Raw genomic sequence first — 18,871 nt, forward strand, 5'->3', positions numbered from 1 at the left:
TAATATATATTATAATAAATATAATAATTATAAATAATTATATATGTATAAATTTGATAAGACTTGTAATGTGCGTTATATAAAAATATCAATATATATAAAGAATTTTCTTTTTGGATTACATGATTTTGCGAAATATTTAAAATATCGATTTTTAAGAGACAGAATTCGTATTATGTTTGATACGGAGATTTTATTAATATTTATTAACATTTAATAAATAAATAACACAAATAGACTACCGCGCGTCTAGTTAAATTCTCGTCTCCGATCAGAGAGATCGAGATAATATTATGTAATTTTCTATCTATGACGTATCTGCGCGCATCTATCTGCTTCATCCTTCCGCGATGTACTTTGATATAACGAGCAATGTTACGTCGCCAGCTTGTTTATCCGCGGCGCGATTAAGCTAATCGATTCGAATTTAACTTGGAAACGGGCGCGCGGATATCGCGATGCCGCCAATTAAATTTCGAGTGGCTGCCTCTTACGGACTTCCTGCGAGTTTAATTGTCTCGTTACACGTCCCGCGATTATCGTTGGTTTATATACATATATGTATGTATATATACATAGGTAGGTAGGTTAGGCGTTTTGCTACGAAGGTCGACAATAATTACCTCGCTGCCCGATGCAGATCGTGATCGATACGTTATAATACGATGCGACGCAATCCGCAACAGAGCACCTCGTTCACGTTGCGATCGATTAACTTCAACGTTGCTTCTCGTGCGTCGACGATAATCGCCTTTGTGAGAATTCATCATCAGCAAGTCGAAGTTGCTTTGTCAGATCACTTTCGCTAAGATATTTTTATGGGCGGCTTCCGAGGATGTCTCCCGGAGAGCGTTATCATGTTTTCTTTCATAGATTCCTCTCGACAAATGCGCGCATGTTCTTATTCAACCGGAATATTTGATGCGTTCGATGCATGCCGTTTTTATATCAACATTTTTCAAATGACAGCTCGTCGAGGAAACAGATTATTATGTAATCTTGAAAGTGTATCTGGTTTCTTCATGTTTCTTATGTAGAATGAGGAAAATCATCTCTCTATAATCTTATCTCGACCGAATGTGCAAACTTTAAAAATGAAACGGATGAAAAATCGGAAAAACATGTTTCCAGTTTGATATCTCGGACGTTATGTATTTTGTATACTGATATTTACATCTCTATACAGATTTTTACTATAATTCGAAAAATCGCAATAATTGAAACATATTCTTGTATACTAAAATCATATCGCTTTAACATGATATGTAATATTTGATTGTCAAAAGATAATCAAGTTCATTTTGGAAGAACATTTTATAAGAAGAACTGAGACTTTCGGAATACGACGATACTTTTGTATTGTTTCCATTTGAAATTCTGACATAAAAATATCTTTGCGAAGAAGTGACTCGAATGACATTTTTCAATATTTATTAGCGAAAAATACAAACGCTTATTTTCATGAATTGGAAATAGAGATCGCCGATCTCTCCGACCGTCAGGGTTATCCGATATACATATATGTCTTTGCGCTTCTGCAGTTGCTGCCGTTACCTCGCAAATATAATTTTTCGGTTGAACGCGGACGAATCGCACGTGGCCCTCGCGTGATTTTCCCTCCCGATTTTTACGACGAAGGAAGGCGCCGCCAATTTATCACCGTCTTGGGCGTCACCCTCTCCGTCGAAAACGATGTCATCGTTAGTATCATCGTTCGTCGGCAACGTTTGTCGATATTCACGTGCGAATAGTTGCAGCTGTTCGTCGACGCACGCCGAGAAACGTACAAATTATTTTCCTTTTTTCCTCCCTTCCGTCTTATACAGTAGACAGTCGATCCATCTCGGATGGCGTCTTTTTCTTATCTATGCTTTTATGATTTGCGAATTGGTTAGGAAAATATTTTTCTGTGTTTTTGTCGGTGTTGGAAATGTCCTTCGAGCCGAATTTAGTGTTTGAGAATAAAAATGTAAGGCGAGACGAGCGAAGGAAAAGAGATAATTTGAAAATATAAATTGAATTGATTTATCTCGACTTTTATATAAATTGAAAAAAAAAAATATTGAAAGAGTATAATGTAAAGGAAAAATAGAAATTATATTGTAAATTTTAAGAATTTTTCAATGATAAAATTAATTGTTATTGCTTTCTATGATAAAATTAATTGTTATTGCAAAATTATCGCGTAAAATGACACCGTACTTCAAATTAATCAATGGATTATAAGCTATGCGATTGCTGATAACGGTGATTTTTAACTACTGAATGACTTAACAGTATTTCATTATCTGGGAAATTACGTTGAATTATCAGCGAAGTCTTCAGTGGAAGGATCGGTATGAATCACATTAGTTCGCGCTTAAAGATTCCGTTTGAGAATTCTTTCAAGCCCGGCGAATTTTATATTCCATTACTTTCCGATTACTCTGTACTGTGACAAAAGAAGGCATAAATAATAACTAAGCGGTGAATTTATTCTCCGCTTCATCGCCGCTCTGTTGAATACTTCATTAAAGTTTTGGCTACGCGATGCTTGTCACTAACGTAAAGAGTTTGTCTTCGGCCAATTTTTCTTCTCAAAGCTTCTTTTAGTAACGACGATGATGAAGTACCGACCACGAAAGCGTTAATATTTGATACTAATATTTGATATTTTCTTTTATTTTTCTTTTCTTATGTTATTTTCCCCTTGCAGTCTCGCGAGTTTTTTCGCTGTTGTTATTCGCCCTCATCACTATCTTAGTTGCTCGGTTCTCCCAAAGCGACCAAAGTTCCTAGTCAGTACATATTCGATCATGCACTTACATACACACAGCGGCTTGTGTTAGAACCTTTTGCTTATTGTTAGATGTAAATGTCTTACTAAAGGGCCTTTATATTTCGCATCGACATCTTGGGTCAAATGTCGATTTCCGATATTTGCGAGCTAGGTCGGAGAACGTTTATGCAACGCACTCGATTGGGCTTGCTGTTGCATTAACTCAGTAAGTCTTACAGAAATCTTAGTATAAAAAACGAAGATATAACATTAAAAAAAAAAAAACTCTCCGACCGTCAGGGTTATCCGATATACATATATGTCTTTGCGCTTCTGCAGTTGCTGCCGTTACCTCGCAAATATAATTTTTCGGTTGAACGCGGACGAATCGCACGTGGCCCTCGCGTGATTTTCCCTCCCGATTTTTACGACGAAGGAAGGCGCCGCCAATTTATCACCGTCTTGGGCGTCACCCTCTCCGTCGAAAACGATGTCATCGTTAGTATCATCGTTCGTCGGCAACGTTTGTCGATATTCACGTGCGAATAGTTGCAGCTGTTCGTCGACGCACGCCGAGAAACGTACAAATTATTTTCCTTTTTTCCTCCCTTCCGTCTTATACAGTAGACAGTCGATCCATCTCGGATGGCGTCTTTTTCTTATCTATGCTTTTATGATTTGCGAATTGGTTAGGAAAATATTTTTCTGTGTTTTTGTCGGTGTTGGAAATGTCCTTCGAGCCGAATTTAGTGTTCGAGAATAAAAATGTAAGGCGAGACGAGCGAAGGAAAAGAGATAATTTGAAAATATAAATTGAATTGATTTATCTCGACTTTTATATAAATTGAAAAAAAAAAATATTGAAAGAGTATAATGTAAAGGAAAAATAGAAATTATATTGTAAATTTTAAGAATTTTTCAATGATAAAATTAATGTTTTATTAATAAAATGTTATTGCAAAATTATCGCGTAAAATGACACCGTACTTCAAATTAATCAATGGATTATAAGCTATGCGATTGCTGATAACGGTGATTTTTAACTATTGAATGACTTAACAGTAATATTAATTTTAAAAATACAACTTTGATAAGCTCGTTGAATTCGAAGTTGAAATCGATTTTTCTAACAGAAATTTAACTAATTATTTTCATTGCTAGTTCATGATTTTTAATGTCGATATATTACTTTAAATTCTAATGAAGTAGATATTTAAAAATCCGCGGAAAGTTTTCGTAGCGTTCATAGAGGCATAGCAATGCAAACTTGCGAAAAATTCAGAGTTGCTTCTTGCTAAATAATTCGATGCATATATAAAAAGGAAATAGAACATAAGCGTAAAGCAAAGCAGCGGGAAGGAACACGAGAGAGATGTCTAAGACGTCCTTGGGGGCCCCTCGGGTCGTCAAGGTGAGCGGAAAGCGAGCGTAATTGTCGTTGAACTGGAGACTCGTTCGTCCGAGGAGCGCGAGCGAATGTGCACGATGATTCATTTATGAGCGGCGCATGAATAAACGATCGTACGCGAGGTAAGTCATTCATTTACCGAACGCGGCGAGCAAAGACGCGAAGCGGGGAAGGGAGTGAAAAATACCATCTCGTAGCCGCATCTCACATCAGTGACGCAGTAACGTTGCATTCATGCTGTCTCGAGTAACGAGAACGTGTTTCGTTGACGACGGAAGAGAAATATGAATATTGTGACAGTTTATAAGTTCTAGAATTTGAGACGCTATATACACGTATAGCATCTATATAATGTAGTTTAAAACAAAAAAAAAAGTTTTAAATCCAAAAAAAGGGATCATTATTTCTTGTAGTTTTTTATGTTTGATACCACTGTTAATACTTCAGAAATGATGAGATCCATTACATCATAATTTGGAGAGATTAAAATTGTAAAGGAAGTTTATTTTAACGCACTTTATCATGTTACGGCGTGTTGGAAAAGTTTTATTTTATTTAAAATCAAGTATATTATTAAAACCGTTAGTACTTGAGAAAAATTTATTGAAATTCATGAAAATTAAAGCTAAAAAAGTTTTTCTTATTAGTTTTAGTCATAGCAAGAAATTCTTTTGATTAAAAGCTGTAACAACCTACATAGTTTTAAACAAAATAAAACTTTTCTAGTACGTCATGTATCTTAGATTTAGATAACTTTTACATGATAAATTATCCTAAAAATGTCTTTTCTTACTTTAACTTCAAGTTTTTCAAATTGTGACGAAACTTTCCTCAGGTAACCGTATGAGGTAAAATCGTATTGGACATCAAAAAACTTGGCAAGGGATACTCTTTTTTTTTTCTCGAGCTTGTCTTTTTTGTTGAACTGCGTAATGTAGAGAGTACGTATGTAATTTAGATTCTGCAGTAAAAAGCTCTACATAAGTCTTCGTTCGCGTGACGTCGCGAGTTAGAGAGAGCACGACAATAATAGACCCGAGGCAAATGGATTGAATTCTCGAGATGTAATCAGGAGCTTGGTATTTACATTATACGTACATATGCACGAAATATTTCGCGCGTAGCACTTAATCTTATATCTCTCTAATTTGCCCCGATATCGTTCCCGAGACATTTCGAGGACGGGATTCGAGAGCGCGGAGATACAGACGCCACGCGCATAATGACGGAGGAATCACGCGGAGACACGGGGATTCACGGAATTCTCGGAATCTCTCGGTGCGCAAGCCTTTACTCTCGTGCGAATCCCGGTTATACATGCCACGAGTTGGCCTCATAAGCGTTCTCCGGAGCGCTTTTGAAAACTCGATGAGTACGCTCATCATCCGATCGGAATCGAAGCTGTATAAGCTTTTGAATGAGTATCGAGAAAAAAGAGAAAGAGGGAAAAAGAAGTATTTTATAGAAATAATTTTTCCACCACTCATATATACATATATCTTCTTTTCAAACGAGTTTTTTCTCATATTTCAATCGGTGATTGCGCGTTCGTTTCCTCGTATGATTTCCAAGAGATATCGTTCGCGAGAGATAAGTACCGGATGATTAATAATTATGTCGTCATCGATCAATCCTGAGAGATCCTATATCTCGTTAATTTAATAATGAGTTTATTGAATTTTGAACATCTTGTAATTTTTCAATGCTCGATTTACCCTGTCGATCTTTACAGCGAAAATATGGAATTAATCTTAAAAGAGATAGATTTCTAACAAGAAGATATTTTGTATGCAAAAATATAGGAATGAGAAATAATAAAAGGATAATTTTTTTAGGAAAAATGAATTTATGATGAAAAAATATTTACATTATATTATATTTTATATTACATTAAGAGTAAAGAGAATAACGACCGTTTACACAATCGATTAATGGTTGTCCATGGGGAACGTGACATTTGTAACATAAGTTAACAGGAGCCAATGGCCAAGAGCGAGGCGCGATAAACGCGGACAACTAAATGCGTAACTCACGAAGGAAGTCGAGTCTCTTATCGCGGGACTATGCGTGTAGTATCCTCGTCGTTCTCGATCCATAGCATTCGCGACGCCACGGCTCCCAATATCATTTCCGCGATATGCAAACGTAACCCACATTTCTTCTTCGGTGGTACGTAAATATTTATCGTCCCGGATCCTACACGGTCCGCAAACTTAATGAATTTAGCCACGCTAATCTAGTCCCGGGTATAACGAGAACCCAGTTTCGCAGTCCTCGCTCTGTCGTGAAAGTTGTCGGTTTGACAAATCAACGTCGCGCCGCCGGTTGGATCCAATTTTCGAGATAATTCTAATGTCAAGAATTCCGCGACGGAGGATGATTTCCTTCTAAAGTATTCGCTGAATAAAACGTGATTTTCGATTTATATCGAAATCTGTGAATGAATGGACAATTCGGGGTGATTTCACGACATCATTCACGATAGATGACGGCGTGATGACAAGCTCCGCGTTGGCGAAACAATGTATTTAATCTGGTAACAACTTTATGACGAGACGCGGCAGCATCGATGGCGATCCACGGCGGTCTTAATTATTCGCTTTACGAGCTCATGAAATATGGCATTAAGTTCTATCACGGATACTGAACAGCGCGGAGATGCCACTGTCGTCGTGTTGGTTCACCGGAATCCTCCCGTTATGTAATTGGACAGTTTAGACAAAGTTAGTGCGAGAGACTGTGTCTTGCGTGAAGTTCAGACGAAATTTCAAATTACTCTGTGCGTTCGCAGACGCACATGGATGAGAGAAATAGAGGAGGGTGAGAATAATATGAAATAGAAATTTCAGACATCGAGATACGGTTTTGTTCCTTTTACAATTCTGCAAAAAAGCATTTTCCTCTTTCGACTTCTCTCGAGATATCTAATAAATGCAATGAATATCATTTTCTCTCCATTTATCTTATGAATTAATCAATCGCGATCAGAGCGAAGATATTATTTGTAATTCTACGATAGAAAGAGAAGGAAAAATCGGTGCGAGAGCGGTCGACGTTGAATCACTTACGGGCGATATGGGCGAGGCGGCAAATCGACCCTCGAGAGTGACAGACTTGGCACGTTTCCAATCTCGTTGAGGAAAAGGAGGATGCTACTGCGGGTGGTCCCCTTAATTAACTTGTTTCGCCGCGCACTCGAATGCGGAAGACTACGTGACGACGTTCTACAAATCTGTGCGCATTAGTCCTTTTACGTGTCGCATTAAAGCCGACGTGTCTCTGTCACTCTTAAATTTCCCCGCCTCAAAATTGACCGCGCACTGAGAGAGAGAAAAAAAAAGAGTCTCTTGCCATCGAGATTTCAAAGAGAGAGGCCAATTAATCGTCATGCTTTGATTGTGGCTTTGAATTGTCGTATTGAGGTCAATATATGTATATATCTATGCTTTAATTATATTTTTGTCCAACTTGAATTTTTGACATTCGTGTTAAATAACATTATTTTAAAAAATCCTATATATTCTGAGAGATATATAAAAGTTGCGGTTTTTAAATTATTAAATATTTTATAGAGACATATTGGTTTCTTGAAAACTTGTTTTCTCTCTCATTCAATTTGAAATATCTTTCTGTTTGCTATCTATTTATCCACTCTGCAATAGAAGATATCAAAGTCGTGATCTAGCTCTGTATAAATCATATGTATTTTAGATCATGTGTATATAACCAGATTTTGATATTTTTAATAAATTATAACGATTTAATAATTCTTTGTTAAATCGTTATAATTAAATTTCCTCGATGCAATGTTTGCATTGCATTTTTATACATCTGTTGTGTATTTAAATACGAAAACAATTCACTGGGACAAAATCAGACGCGAGATTTAATCGATAAATCACAAATCTACTCGATTACAAGTTCGTGTTATCAAAATTTACATTACAATATGCGAAACACATTTTTTTCTGTTCAACTACTATAGGTATACATATAAAGGTTGCGGTATATACATAATAACGCATTGCTGTAGTGCTTCATAATCTAATCTAATCTAATCTTTCATCGTTATTGATCTCTGTTCTAGATCGTTATATCGTTCAAAAGTCATGGTCTTCATGAGCAAAGACACATTTCGCAGTTTGAACTGAGTATCGTGCTGCTTGGATTTGCGCGAGGATTACCGCGATCTCGAAAATTTCTTCGGGGAGAGGAGGAAAACGAAGTTTTCGAAGGAGTGGCACGTGAGAAACCGAAGAAATAAAAGACGGAAATAAACGTAAGGTAAGTCTTCTCACTACATACATATTTGGCGTTGTTATCAACTCCTCCGTGGATTTTCTATCTAAAACTTATATACACAGTATTTGAAGAGACAATAGAGCGTGATAAATCGCAACAATATTGCGATATTTTTCAATTGTAAGATTTATCTTTTTTCCTCCTTAATTTCAAATAATTTATATTCATACAATAAGAAAAGCATTTTATTTTTGCACAATTTATATCAGAAAAATATTGCGATATTTTTTAATTATAAAATTCATCTCTTTTTGTTTTTGCTCAATTTCAGATAATCTATATTTATACAATAAGATTATATGCGAAAGGAAGATAATTTGTAGCGAACAAATGATATGGCCGTATTATTCTAATTCAAAGAGTTTCATCCGATTTTTAAATTATTTATTCGCGGATTATTTAAATTTTACATCTTTTATCGCTCGTTATGCAATCCGTCCGGGGGATGAAGCGCGTTTTCGTCCTCAAAAGTGTTTCCTTAGATCCCTTGGTAGTCCCGGGATTTCACGGTTTGTTCCACCCTATAACGGACTGCCACTACAGGATTACACTCGTGGGATTTATATGGGATGGCGCGCGCGTACATGCCGGTTACTTACCACTTCCTTTAGCTCTCTCCGCGTGGAAGTGCTGTCGAGCCAAATGGAGAGCTCTCCGGTGATCTAAAAATAGTTTCCGCCCGGCGGAAAATGCTTCGTACACCCTCGTACGTCAAAGGACGACAGGGATTCTTGTCGGGCTGTTGGTTGGAAAGACGCCGCGAAAAATGTGAGGACGCCATAATTGCATTGCGCCGTCGTGATAGATGGCGATGCGCGAAAAGAAGAAGACTGGTTATGAACACGGATAAATTGAAACAATAAGGCTTTGCAGAGCGAAAGAAGTTTATCCAATCTCTGCTCGTAGATTTATTTATCACAGCGCGATAAAATATAATTCGAAATATGTCCGGGGTTCTCAATAATATCGAATAACTTTCTTCATTTTTGTTGAGTGAAATTAAACTGGATATATATGCTATATTTTACTCGAGAAATTAAAGTAATTGAAAATAATATCTGTTTTCTATATTAATTTCGCGACTTCTCCATAAAGAATCTTTAATTGATTTAGAACTTATTCATAAGAGAATAAATTACATTTGTCTTTTGACGAAATCACAGGATAATGCTATATCGAGAATTATAGTTTTCATAATAATTTGCATGGGCGAAGATGATAATAAAATAGGGTGTTGAATATTATTGTTAAAAATATCGAAATAGGAGCTGAAAGTAAACAATATTGTTGTTTCTTATCTTGGTGAATACTGAGTAACGCGGCTTACCTAATGTCGTAAAATAGATACTTATTATCACTTTACGATAAACATGATACACACACATTTGCAATCCTTTTAGATATTTATCTATTAATGAGTATTTAAAATATAGAGACTATTGACGATAATTATCTAAATATAGCTTTGTTTGGATAAAATATTTTTAAAAATTTAATTTCTTTTGTATGGATGATAAAAATATAAATTTATAGGAAATATTTATTTAAAGTGCAATATTTAAAATTATTAAAATAAGAATTTTAAAAGAAATATTAAAAATAATATTTGAGAGATGATAAATTTTCAGACACTTGCACATTATGTGTGTTTGTGATTATTTCAATATTACAGTAAGAAAAATAATTAGAGAAAGAAAAATGAGAGAACAGGTTCATATTTATTTCAAAAGTAATTATTCTATATTTTATTTATTTAATTTATAAAAATATAATTTAATAAAAAGCACGAATAAAATAAAAACGGAGAATCATCAAAATTGTGAAAAATAAGTAAATAGAATGAAAGTACTTTGTGGAAATAATATACAAATATTTTATTGCTCGTATAATGAGAGAAATGATTATTTTAATTGATTATTTGAAATCTCTAAATATATATTTAAAATATTTATTTTTGATTTGTAAAATCAACTAAATATTTCAAGTAGGTTTTAATTTAACATATTAGTTAATTATTATTTTATAAATAGCAATTTATTGATTTGGAATCGATTTTTGTCTCTGAAATGAAGATATTTCTGATTATCAAATAACGAATAAAATAAGTGCTTTTAGATACACTTTGCGTGTTAAAATAACTGCTGCGTTTCTTACTAATTATCGCTTGTTTATGGCGAATGAAAATTGACGCTTAATGCAAATGGATTATATCACTATTACAAATTCGCGCGAGACGCGCTTATGAATAACGTATGACATAAATTATTATGAAGGTCAGTGCGTTTCCGATGGTGAGAACGAGACAGTGCGTACACTTTTTTGCTTTTTTTTTTTCTTTGTTTTTATCACGATGACTCAAAAATCTGTACGTTCCGATATCCGCTTCTTCAAGATGCCGGCGTATTTTGCATCCACAATGGAATGCGTTAATCAATAAATAATGCAGTCCAAGTCTTTTCCTCGAGCATGTTGTAATATTTACAGAATATCGCTGCCGAATTTATTGCTACCGAGGGAATATCGTTTGCTTCCCCGAACTTGGGAGTAAATAGAATAACTTAAGAATACGATTATGAGCATCATTTGCGTTGGTATTTTGGCGATATTCGCAAACAATTAAAAGCTCGGTCGGAGACAAGTGTTTTTCCAATGTTAATAAAAAAACAGCTTTCTGATACTTGGCGCGTTTTTTTTCGCCTTCAATTATGACTGTCGACTGAAACAAAGCGAGAGATCATTTTCTCGACAGCCAGCGTGCAAAAATGGCCTGCGGAGTTTTTCTTTCGTTAATTGATACTAGTCGCTGTCAGGTAATGAATTCAATCCTCATTAAACGCGTACGAAAGGGAGAGAGGCTTCCGGGAGATCCTTTACTGACAATCTGCCGATTCATTACTGGCGTCCTTTTGTTGCATTCGTGACAACGTTTCACTTTGGCGCCACGTTACCTTCTATTATTCATTACACGGCTCTCTGTTAGAATTTCAAGTAACTTTTGCAATTTATTTTCATATTATCATAATAGCGTACGAGAAAATGCAATAATTCTTTAATGTTAGTAAAAGCTGTTATCTTTGGTGGATCTTTTCGTTAGATTTTTTCTCGGTAAAAATTTAAATTTAATTTTTTTTAGTTTTTATTTCCAATTCAAAAAGTCACAATTGTGAGTCTATCTTAAATTTAATTAAATATTTAAATTACAAGTTTAATTAATTTTTGAATATCTTCTTAGGAATTTAAAGGAAAGATTAATATTTAAACACTGAAATATCAAGTAATACTATTTTTTTAAATCAATGATATTTATTTTTAATTAAGTAGCATTCACTGCATTTGCTGCATTTTTTAATCTGTAATACTAAGCACCTTTAATCAAGCTTGACGTCAAATTTTCGCCAAAGTAGATTCGCTTCAAATATTGATTGAATAATTCTATGAAGAAACCACTTGAACTTTCCTAATGTTATGAAACTTAAATTTTCAACTTAAAGAAAAGTTGTTACCAAATTCGTCAAATAGTTTATAATTTAGTATAACGCAGCAGTCTGTAGAGTTTTTCTTTTTTTCTTAAGATAAGACATTTTTTTATAATCGATAATCGAGCACCAATAGAGGGCGAAGAGGAAGCGTATTTTGCATTTTTTTCGAATACTCTTTCGGGTGAACTTGGTTTGCTCTGAACTTTCCGCTTTGCTTGCATGCTTGCCTCGTTTTGTATTTATTAATACATATACTATGCACACGTACACACATACATATACTGACGCATACACAGCGACGCATAGATCTTCTGAGGTCTTCTGAGAGAGTCTGCTGTGACGGTTTCCCCTTTCCTGCGGCTTCACCCGTTTGGCTCCGCGGTTTCGTTCTAAGATATAATACATAAAGCTTCGTATATTATATCGTCGGTGTATCGGTCACTTTACCGTAGCCGTATCCATTTTATCCGATTGATGCAAGTAAATTGGACAATCGCAATCTCCTGGAAACTTATGAGATTTTATACTTCGCTTGTTACTTACTACGTTGCTCTGTGGCGGAATTGATTTCTGTGGAATCGGAATGGAAAACGAGCGATGAAATGGACAAGTGTTTGCGACAGTTTCGGTTTTATGTTACGGAACAATTTTTATAGTTTTTATATTTAATATATAAATGTAAAGATCGCTAATATGCTATATATATACAATTTTTAGTATAATTTTAGAATTATTTAGCTGTAAAGAATTGCTTCTTATAATACGATATCGCTTAGCAAACATTAAGCTGCGGTTTTTGTTTGGATCGATTTATTGTATTTTTGGATTGTCGTCGATTGTGTAGGACCATACGCGCGTGTATGGCAATGCAATATAGCGCGTTTACGCTAACAATAAGAGCAACGTTAAGCAATCGTCAAGGCAATTCGTGTCTTCGTGTATCGATGGGTACGTGCGAATGAGAAGCACATACTATTCATAAACAAATAAGTATTCGATTAAGGCAGTCAAGAAGGAAAAACGGAGAATTTTGCTTGTTCCGTTTGCATCGACATCTCGCGAATGTTGTATCGATTATTGGACGCTGGTTTCGCGATCGACATATGTGACATAATTTCGTTCGTCGCGCACGCGTTGAATACTCGCGATATGCAATGCTCGGAATCGCGAAGCTTGTGAACGTAAAAAAGATTTTAATTAAATTGGATTTTAAATAGTCGAGCTCCCTTTAGTCAAAAGTTTCTTTGAAATGCGTTTGAAACTGCAGTTTTTAACGCGGCTCTCACTGCGTGTTGGAAAAATACATACGACTTTAATAACGTGAAAGGGTGCATTTAATTAAATGTCATGATGTTTACCAATGTTCAACTGATTCCTTAGGTAATGAGATATTAATCGCTGAATTGAAACTCCGTTCGAAATTCTGATTTTTTTAGATATTATTTAATATTATTATTATTATTAATTAATTGTTTTATTTTGTTCATTATACTAATGCTACGCTTATATATGGGCGTGCAATCATAGCTTATGAATTCAGAACAGACCTTTTACATATAAAGATTGTGTTGATTTTTCTCTCGCGTTTCCTTCTTTACAAACTTAATTATCTCTCTGCTAATAATCTCAACCAGCAGGTGGGCGCAAATATATAGCCGAGCGTTATCTCTTCATTCCAACAATATCGTTCCGTCTAATGAAAATGGCTTTCCTTCTTTGTGTTGCTCTGTCCATGAACTTTAACGTTCTATATTATATACCCAGATGAATATCCAGAAGAATATTAGAATATTCAAAAAAGAATATGTAAATGCACATTGTTAAATCGATAGCGTTTAGCAAAAAAAGAAAACAATAAGATAATATCGTCAATATTAAAAATTAAAAATTAAGGATTGAAATTAAAGTAAATTGCTATAAAATAATGAGTTCTTTCCGCTATTTTTTCTTTTAAAAATTAGTTGTGTAATCTAAAACAAGTTTCCTCTCTCTCGCTTTTTTTTTTTTTTTTTTTTTTTTTTTTTTAACCGATATTGCTGGAACATCAACTTTTATTGCAATCGTGACTCGTTTTTATCGTAAATGTGTAACGTTTAAAAAGTTGTCGAAGAAGTCTGTTAAATCCGACATTTCCAAGTTTCATGCCGCTTTAAGGATTAACACATTCGCGATTTATGTTCACGGAATTGTAGTCTCCCGGCGACTTTTCTCTATTTTCTCGGAGCGGAACGTGACAACGTCGGCTTACAGTTCATCACGGGGCTCGATGTTGGTGGCTCGCGTCTTTTACAGCGAAGTTCGTCGTCGTCCAATGAGTAATGTCCGGCGGGCTTTCCGGTTTAAGGATCTAACGAGGATTTGTCCGCGTCGCGACCACCGACGACGAGATTCTCTCGCTCCAAGTCCGATCGCGCACGCGTTTATCTAATTGCCGCGATTATCGTCCGTACAAGGAATTCATTAAACCAACTACGATATTCCGTCCGCGCGGCAGGCATTATACGAGCACGTTCTTAATCAAGCTTAGATTATTTTTGCGATAGCAAGAGAAGGGAATAAGCCGATAAAATTTTTTAAATAGAATCTTATTCATAAAATTATGATAATTGAAATTTAAAAGTGCTCTTGTACTTATATTCTAACAATAAGATACTACGAAGGAAGACTGATGATTGAAATATTTCAAAGTTTCTTGGAGGAAATTTTTTCAAACTTTAAATAGGCACTTGATAACTTTTGTGCGGCGAGAGAATCGGGCAAAGAGAAGAGGCATGGGCGGCCTCGAGAGCCGCTAGTAGAGGCGACGAGAGAGCTGTCAAATGACGGCGTAAGCCGTATGCAGACAGCAGTCTGTTTGATATTCCATCGGACGACGGCGGCATCGGCCTTCCTCCGTGCAGATCCTCGACTGCAAATCGCGGCATTAACGCCCGATCGCTCATTGTTCGCCGACGATGGCGAGTGGCCTAATATGATCGATCTGTCATCGGGTAGCCACCTCGGGTGGCTCTCTCGAGATATCGTCGGCGAGGCGAGCCAAATGCGAGCCGACCGGAACGACGTGTCGTCGCGTGGACAGATTTAGGATCGCGTCGCGGTGGGATTTAGAACGCCGACGGAATCGATTTTGCGCCTTCTGTAGATTCATCCGATCGCATCGCATGTACTCGTGCCTAGAATACGTTATATGATAGACCCGTATTTATACCGTGTATGCGACGGCGATCGAGCGCGGTAACTCGCAATCGGACAAATCATTGGTTCGTGTTTAAAGTGCGCAGAATATATAATGATAGTAATAATAATAATTTAATTAATATATGATAATTTACTTGTACGTTAATTAAAATTTGAAATGTTTGGTTGGTTTTACGAAAAATATATCAATTTTTGGAAATAAATATATCAATTTTTGCGTGTTGTTAAAGACTGCAAAAGATGATAATTATTTCTCTCCATTCTAATGAAAGATAATATTAAATTAATTATCATAAATATTAAAATACTTGAATACTATTTTCACTAATTTATATTCATTCTGATTATTAATATATACTGTTTTTGTTTCCATTTTATTAAATTATATTAGCTATGTTTTTGTAAATTAGCGATAAATAAACAATAATTATTTTGAGATAAATTTTGCGGTTTTTTTTTTTAATTTTTCTGATTATTTTAGTACATAAAATATTCTAAATAGTGTAAGCAAAATAGTATTTGAAATATAAATAGTCAATCCAAGTTTGAAAAGTTTAAATACTATTGTAAATAAGAATTTATCTCTGCAATATTTTTGTTTAATTAAAATTAATACATTTAATTATTGCGTTTTAAATTACTTTTTTACGTATCGAATGAATTTATCGTGATATTCGTAATATTCTTTTTTACATTTTTAGCTATAAAGTATATGATTTCGGTAGAATTACATTTAATACATCTGTTAATTGAACATGTGAGCAGATTATATATATATTATATATATATATATATCGAAGCGAAATTCAAGAGGGGCAAACCATCGGACGGAAACACGAACCGAACCGAATGAGAATGCTACATGGTTTGCTTAGTCCCATGGGAGTGCGATATTTTTATCCTCGTGCTTGGAGAATGGCTCGAATTCCGAAACGAGGTATTAAAAGCCGTTTGTAAAATGTCTCTAGAGTCTCACAATCGTGCGCTATAAACATAGACTATCAAACGGCGCAATTTCTACCAGAGCTACGTTGGCGCGAGATTCTTTTTCCCCGAGATCTTAGCAGTTCGCTCACGTTCTCGCAGAGGGTCGATTTTCATACCGCATGCGCCAGGATGCGCGCATTGCGCCTTGCAAAACGCACCGACGGACGCAAGAGTTTCCGAGTTTAGAATTTATTAGTGTTTTTTAATACGTGAGCTTGGTATTGAATGACTTTTAATAAACAATTACAGTTAGTAAAGGATTACTGTTCTTTGTGTTACGTTTGGTCAATATTATCTAACGATATGGACGAACATAATACACACAAACTAGAATGAAACAAATATATTCTTAATAATTAATGCAAATAATTAAATAAATGTAAATATTAATACATATATTTGATAAACAATAAAATTTGTCGTTAATATATATATATATATATATATATATATATATATATATATTATTATCAATTCTTCTTATAATTTTAGAGAGATTTTTTGTTTTTCGCATTTTGTTGATGCAACATAATCACCTGTTGTTTATTGACATCGCTGCGTTTCGTAACCAGATATAATTTAAATCTCGAGTGTGCGACATGAAGATTGTTTGCTCCAAGTTGATCTTACAAATTGCAAGATTTATGAATGCTCGAAGCGCGGCAGTCTGCCAAGCAGTGGCTTTAATTGCAAGATTTGCAAAGATTCGCGAGCACCGACGTTGTAAATTTCTTATTCGTCGTAGACGATCGCGTAAGCGTCTCGCTTAATCCTCGGAGTAATTAGAGGCCTCTCTCCATGTTCTCTCCGCCCGGGGGACCTAGAAATGGTAATAGTTTGTCCGTAGATTTACTAACGTGTTTTAGCCCTGCCGTATCCTCTTCCCTCGAAGGAGTTTCATCGAGAAACTCTGGTCCGTTTGTCAAGTTCCGTTTCTCTCTGCAAAGACATTTGCGAATCTTGATTAACCGTGCTAAGTCCCGCGTATTTGTCGCTACGATAATTTATCTTCCAGTCGCGCGAAACTGACAATATATCTTGCAATATACATGCATCTCAGTTTCTTCTCGCCTGCGAGACGATTTATTATTTATTTCTTCTTACTTATATTATTATAATTAAAGAAAAAGGCGCGGATTTTAAGTTTCCGTCCATTCGCTTCTTCTTTAGCGATTTTTTAATCATTATTTTCGAAATCTTCTAGTGACTTTACATAACTTGAATCCATGCATAAGCAATGTAATCATACACGCGACAGAGAGGCGGAGAGAGCTATGACCGGTAATAGGTGTAAAACACATCGGCCAAATGAAATTGTGCACAATGCGACGCCGGATTGATCGCGTGACATTACGCTAACTCTCGGCGATCACGCTCGCTATTCCGGCTGTCTCGCGATTGCGAAAGGCGACGTTTAATTATCGACCCTCTGGCTGTGGACCAACGGGCTCACGTATAGCGCGACGCGCGACGCAGATAAATTATGATTTCCTATTATATTTTGTGTACGTGCGTCGTATATACGGGCTATACCAGTTTAGTAAGCCGATATATCCTGGTAAACTTGGCTCACGTGTAAATAACGGGCACCAGATCTTCAGATTGATATTGTCAAACACATCAGGTCTCTTTTTCTCCCCTTTTCGCGTAAACGATCAAAGCGTTCTATAAAGCTTCCATGAAAGCTCCGTGAATCGCCAAATTTAATTCATCTTCCGTATCTAATTTCCCATCGCATCTTCATCCATTAGCCCGATCGAACTTGGGGGAGGGGGGGTAAAGTGAGTAACGCTCCGGAGGGAAAAACCGGAAGCGTGATGGAAGTATCCATTCGATACGTCGTTAATGCGATCGCTTGTATAACGACGGAGCGAGTAGCACACACATTGAATTATTACCCGGAGAATCGTTGCTAGAGAGAGAGAGAGAGAGAGAGAGAAGACAATTCCCTTGGGATCGCCTCTGCGCACGTTCACTGTCGTTAATACCGAAGTAATCCAACTTCTCGCCGTAAACAATGTTAACCTCGGATAGCTTTGCTATCGTAGGCGGACTCTGTACAAGCCACACGGATCGGTCCGTGGGCGACCGAATTTATTGGTCATTCGAGATAAAATCGAAGCGCGCGTTATTCTTCTCGCGCGTGTCTTTCTCGATCTAAATACGGACCGCGATCGAATCTTTAGTCTTCTAGACTAAATACATATTTGCGTGTCCTGCTTCTCTGCACGAAAGTAATTAGATATTAGAAACCCGGGAGTGAAATTTAACCGCCCTTGCGGCGATGGTGAGCGAGCAACTCAACGTTTCTCTGGCTGGAGCGATGGAAGCGGGATGCATTTGATATATATTTTAGTAAACTTGCTTATTCCATGCTAGCATGAAACGTAATGGTTGCGGTAACTTCATCTTCGTCACCTTTGAGATGTATATTATGTCCAAATGGGAAGGACGGGGGAGGGGAAGCGATAAGGAATTTCAGAAGCTATCACCATCTTATTCCAAGAGATAGAGTTATCATCCGTTATCGCAAGAAAAGGTAATTCTCAATGTGAGGGACATGACTCAAATATTTGCCTTTTTCCCATATCTTTTTTACATATCTAGGTATAAATTCTATCTCTTATTTTATACAAATTTAATTTTTATGTATATATTATAGCATTCAATTTAAAAAGTTTCGCATTTTCCTTCGTGTTTGAATAAACGCAATGATGTTCCTCTCATCCCTTAGATTCT

The 18,871-nt window shown here is 35.9% G+C and overlaps 1 long non-coding RNA gene across 1 annotated transcript in view; it reads left to right on the forward strand.

Annotated features, from left to right (window-relative positions):
- The window catches only part of LOC115236697, a 65,661-nt gene that overhangs the window by 40,399 nt on the left and 6,391 nt on the right, over positions 1 to 18,871 (forward strand). Inside the window, exon 3 of the long non-coding RNA XR_003884230.1 lies at positions 8,254 to 8,450. This is a non-coding gene — a long non-coding RNA (uncharacterized LOC115236697). The remainder of the gene's footprint in view (positions 1 to 8,253; positions 8,451 to 18,871) is intronic.

Source organism: Formica exsecta, unplaced genomic scaffold (assembly GCF_003651465.1).
Source record: "Formica exsecta isolate Colony F162 unplaced genomic scaffold, ASM365146v1 scaffold26, whole genome shotgun sequence".
NCBI lineage: Eukaryota > Metazoa > Arthropoda > Insecta > Hymenoptera > Formicidae > Formica > Formica exsecta.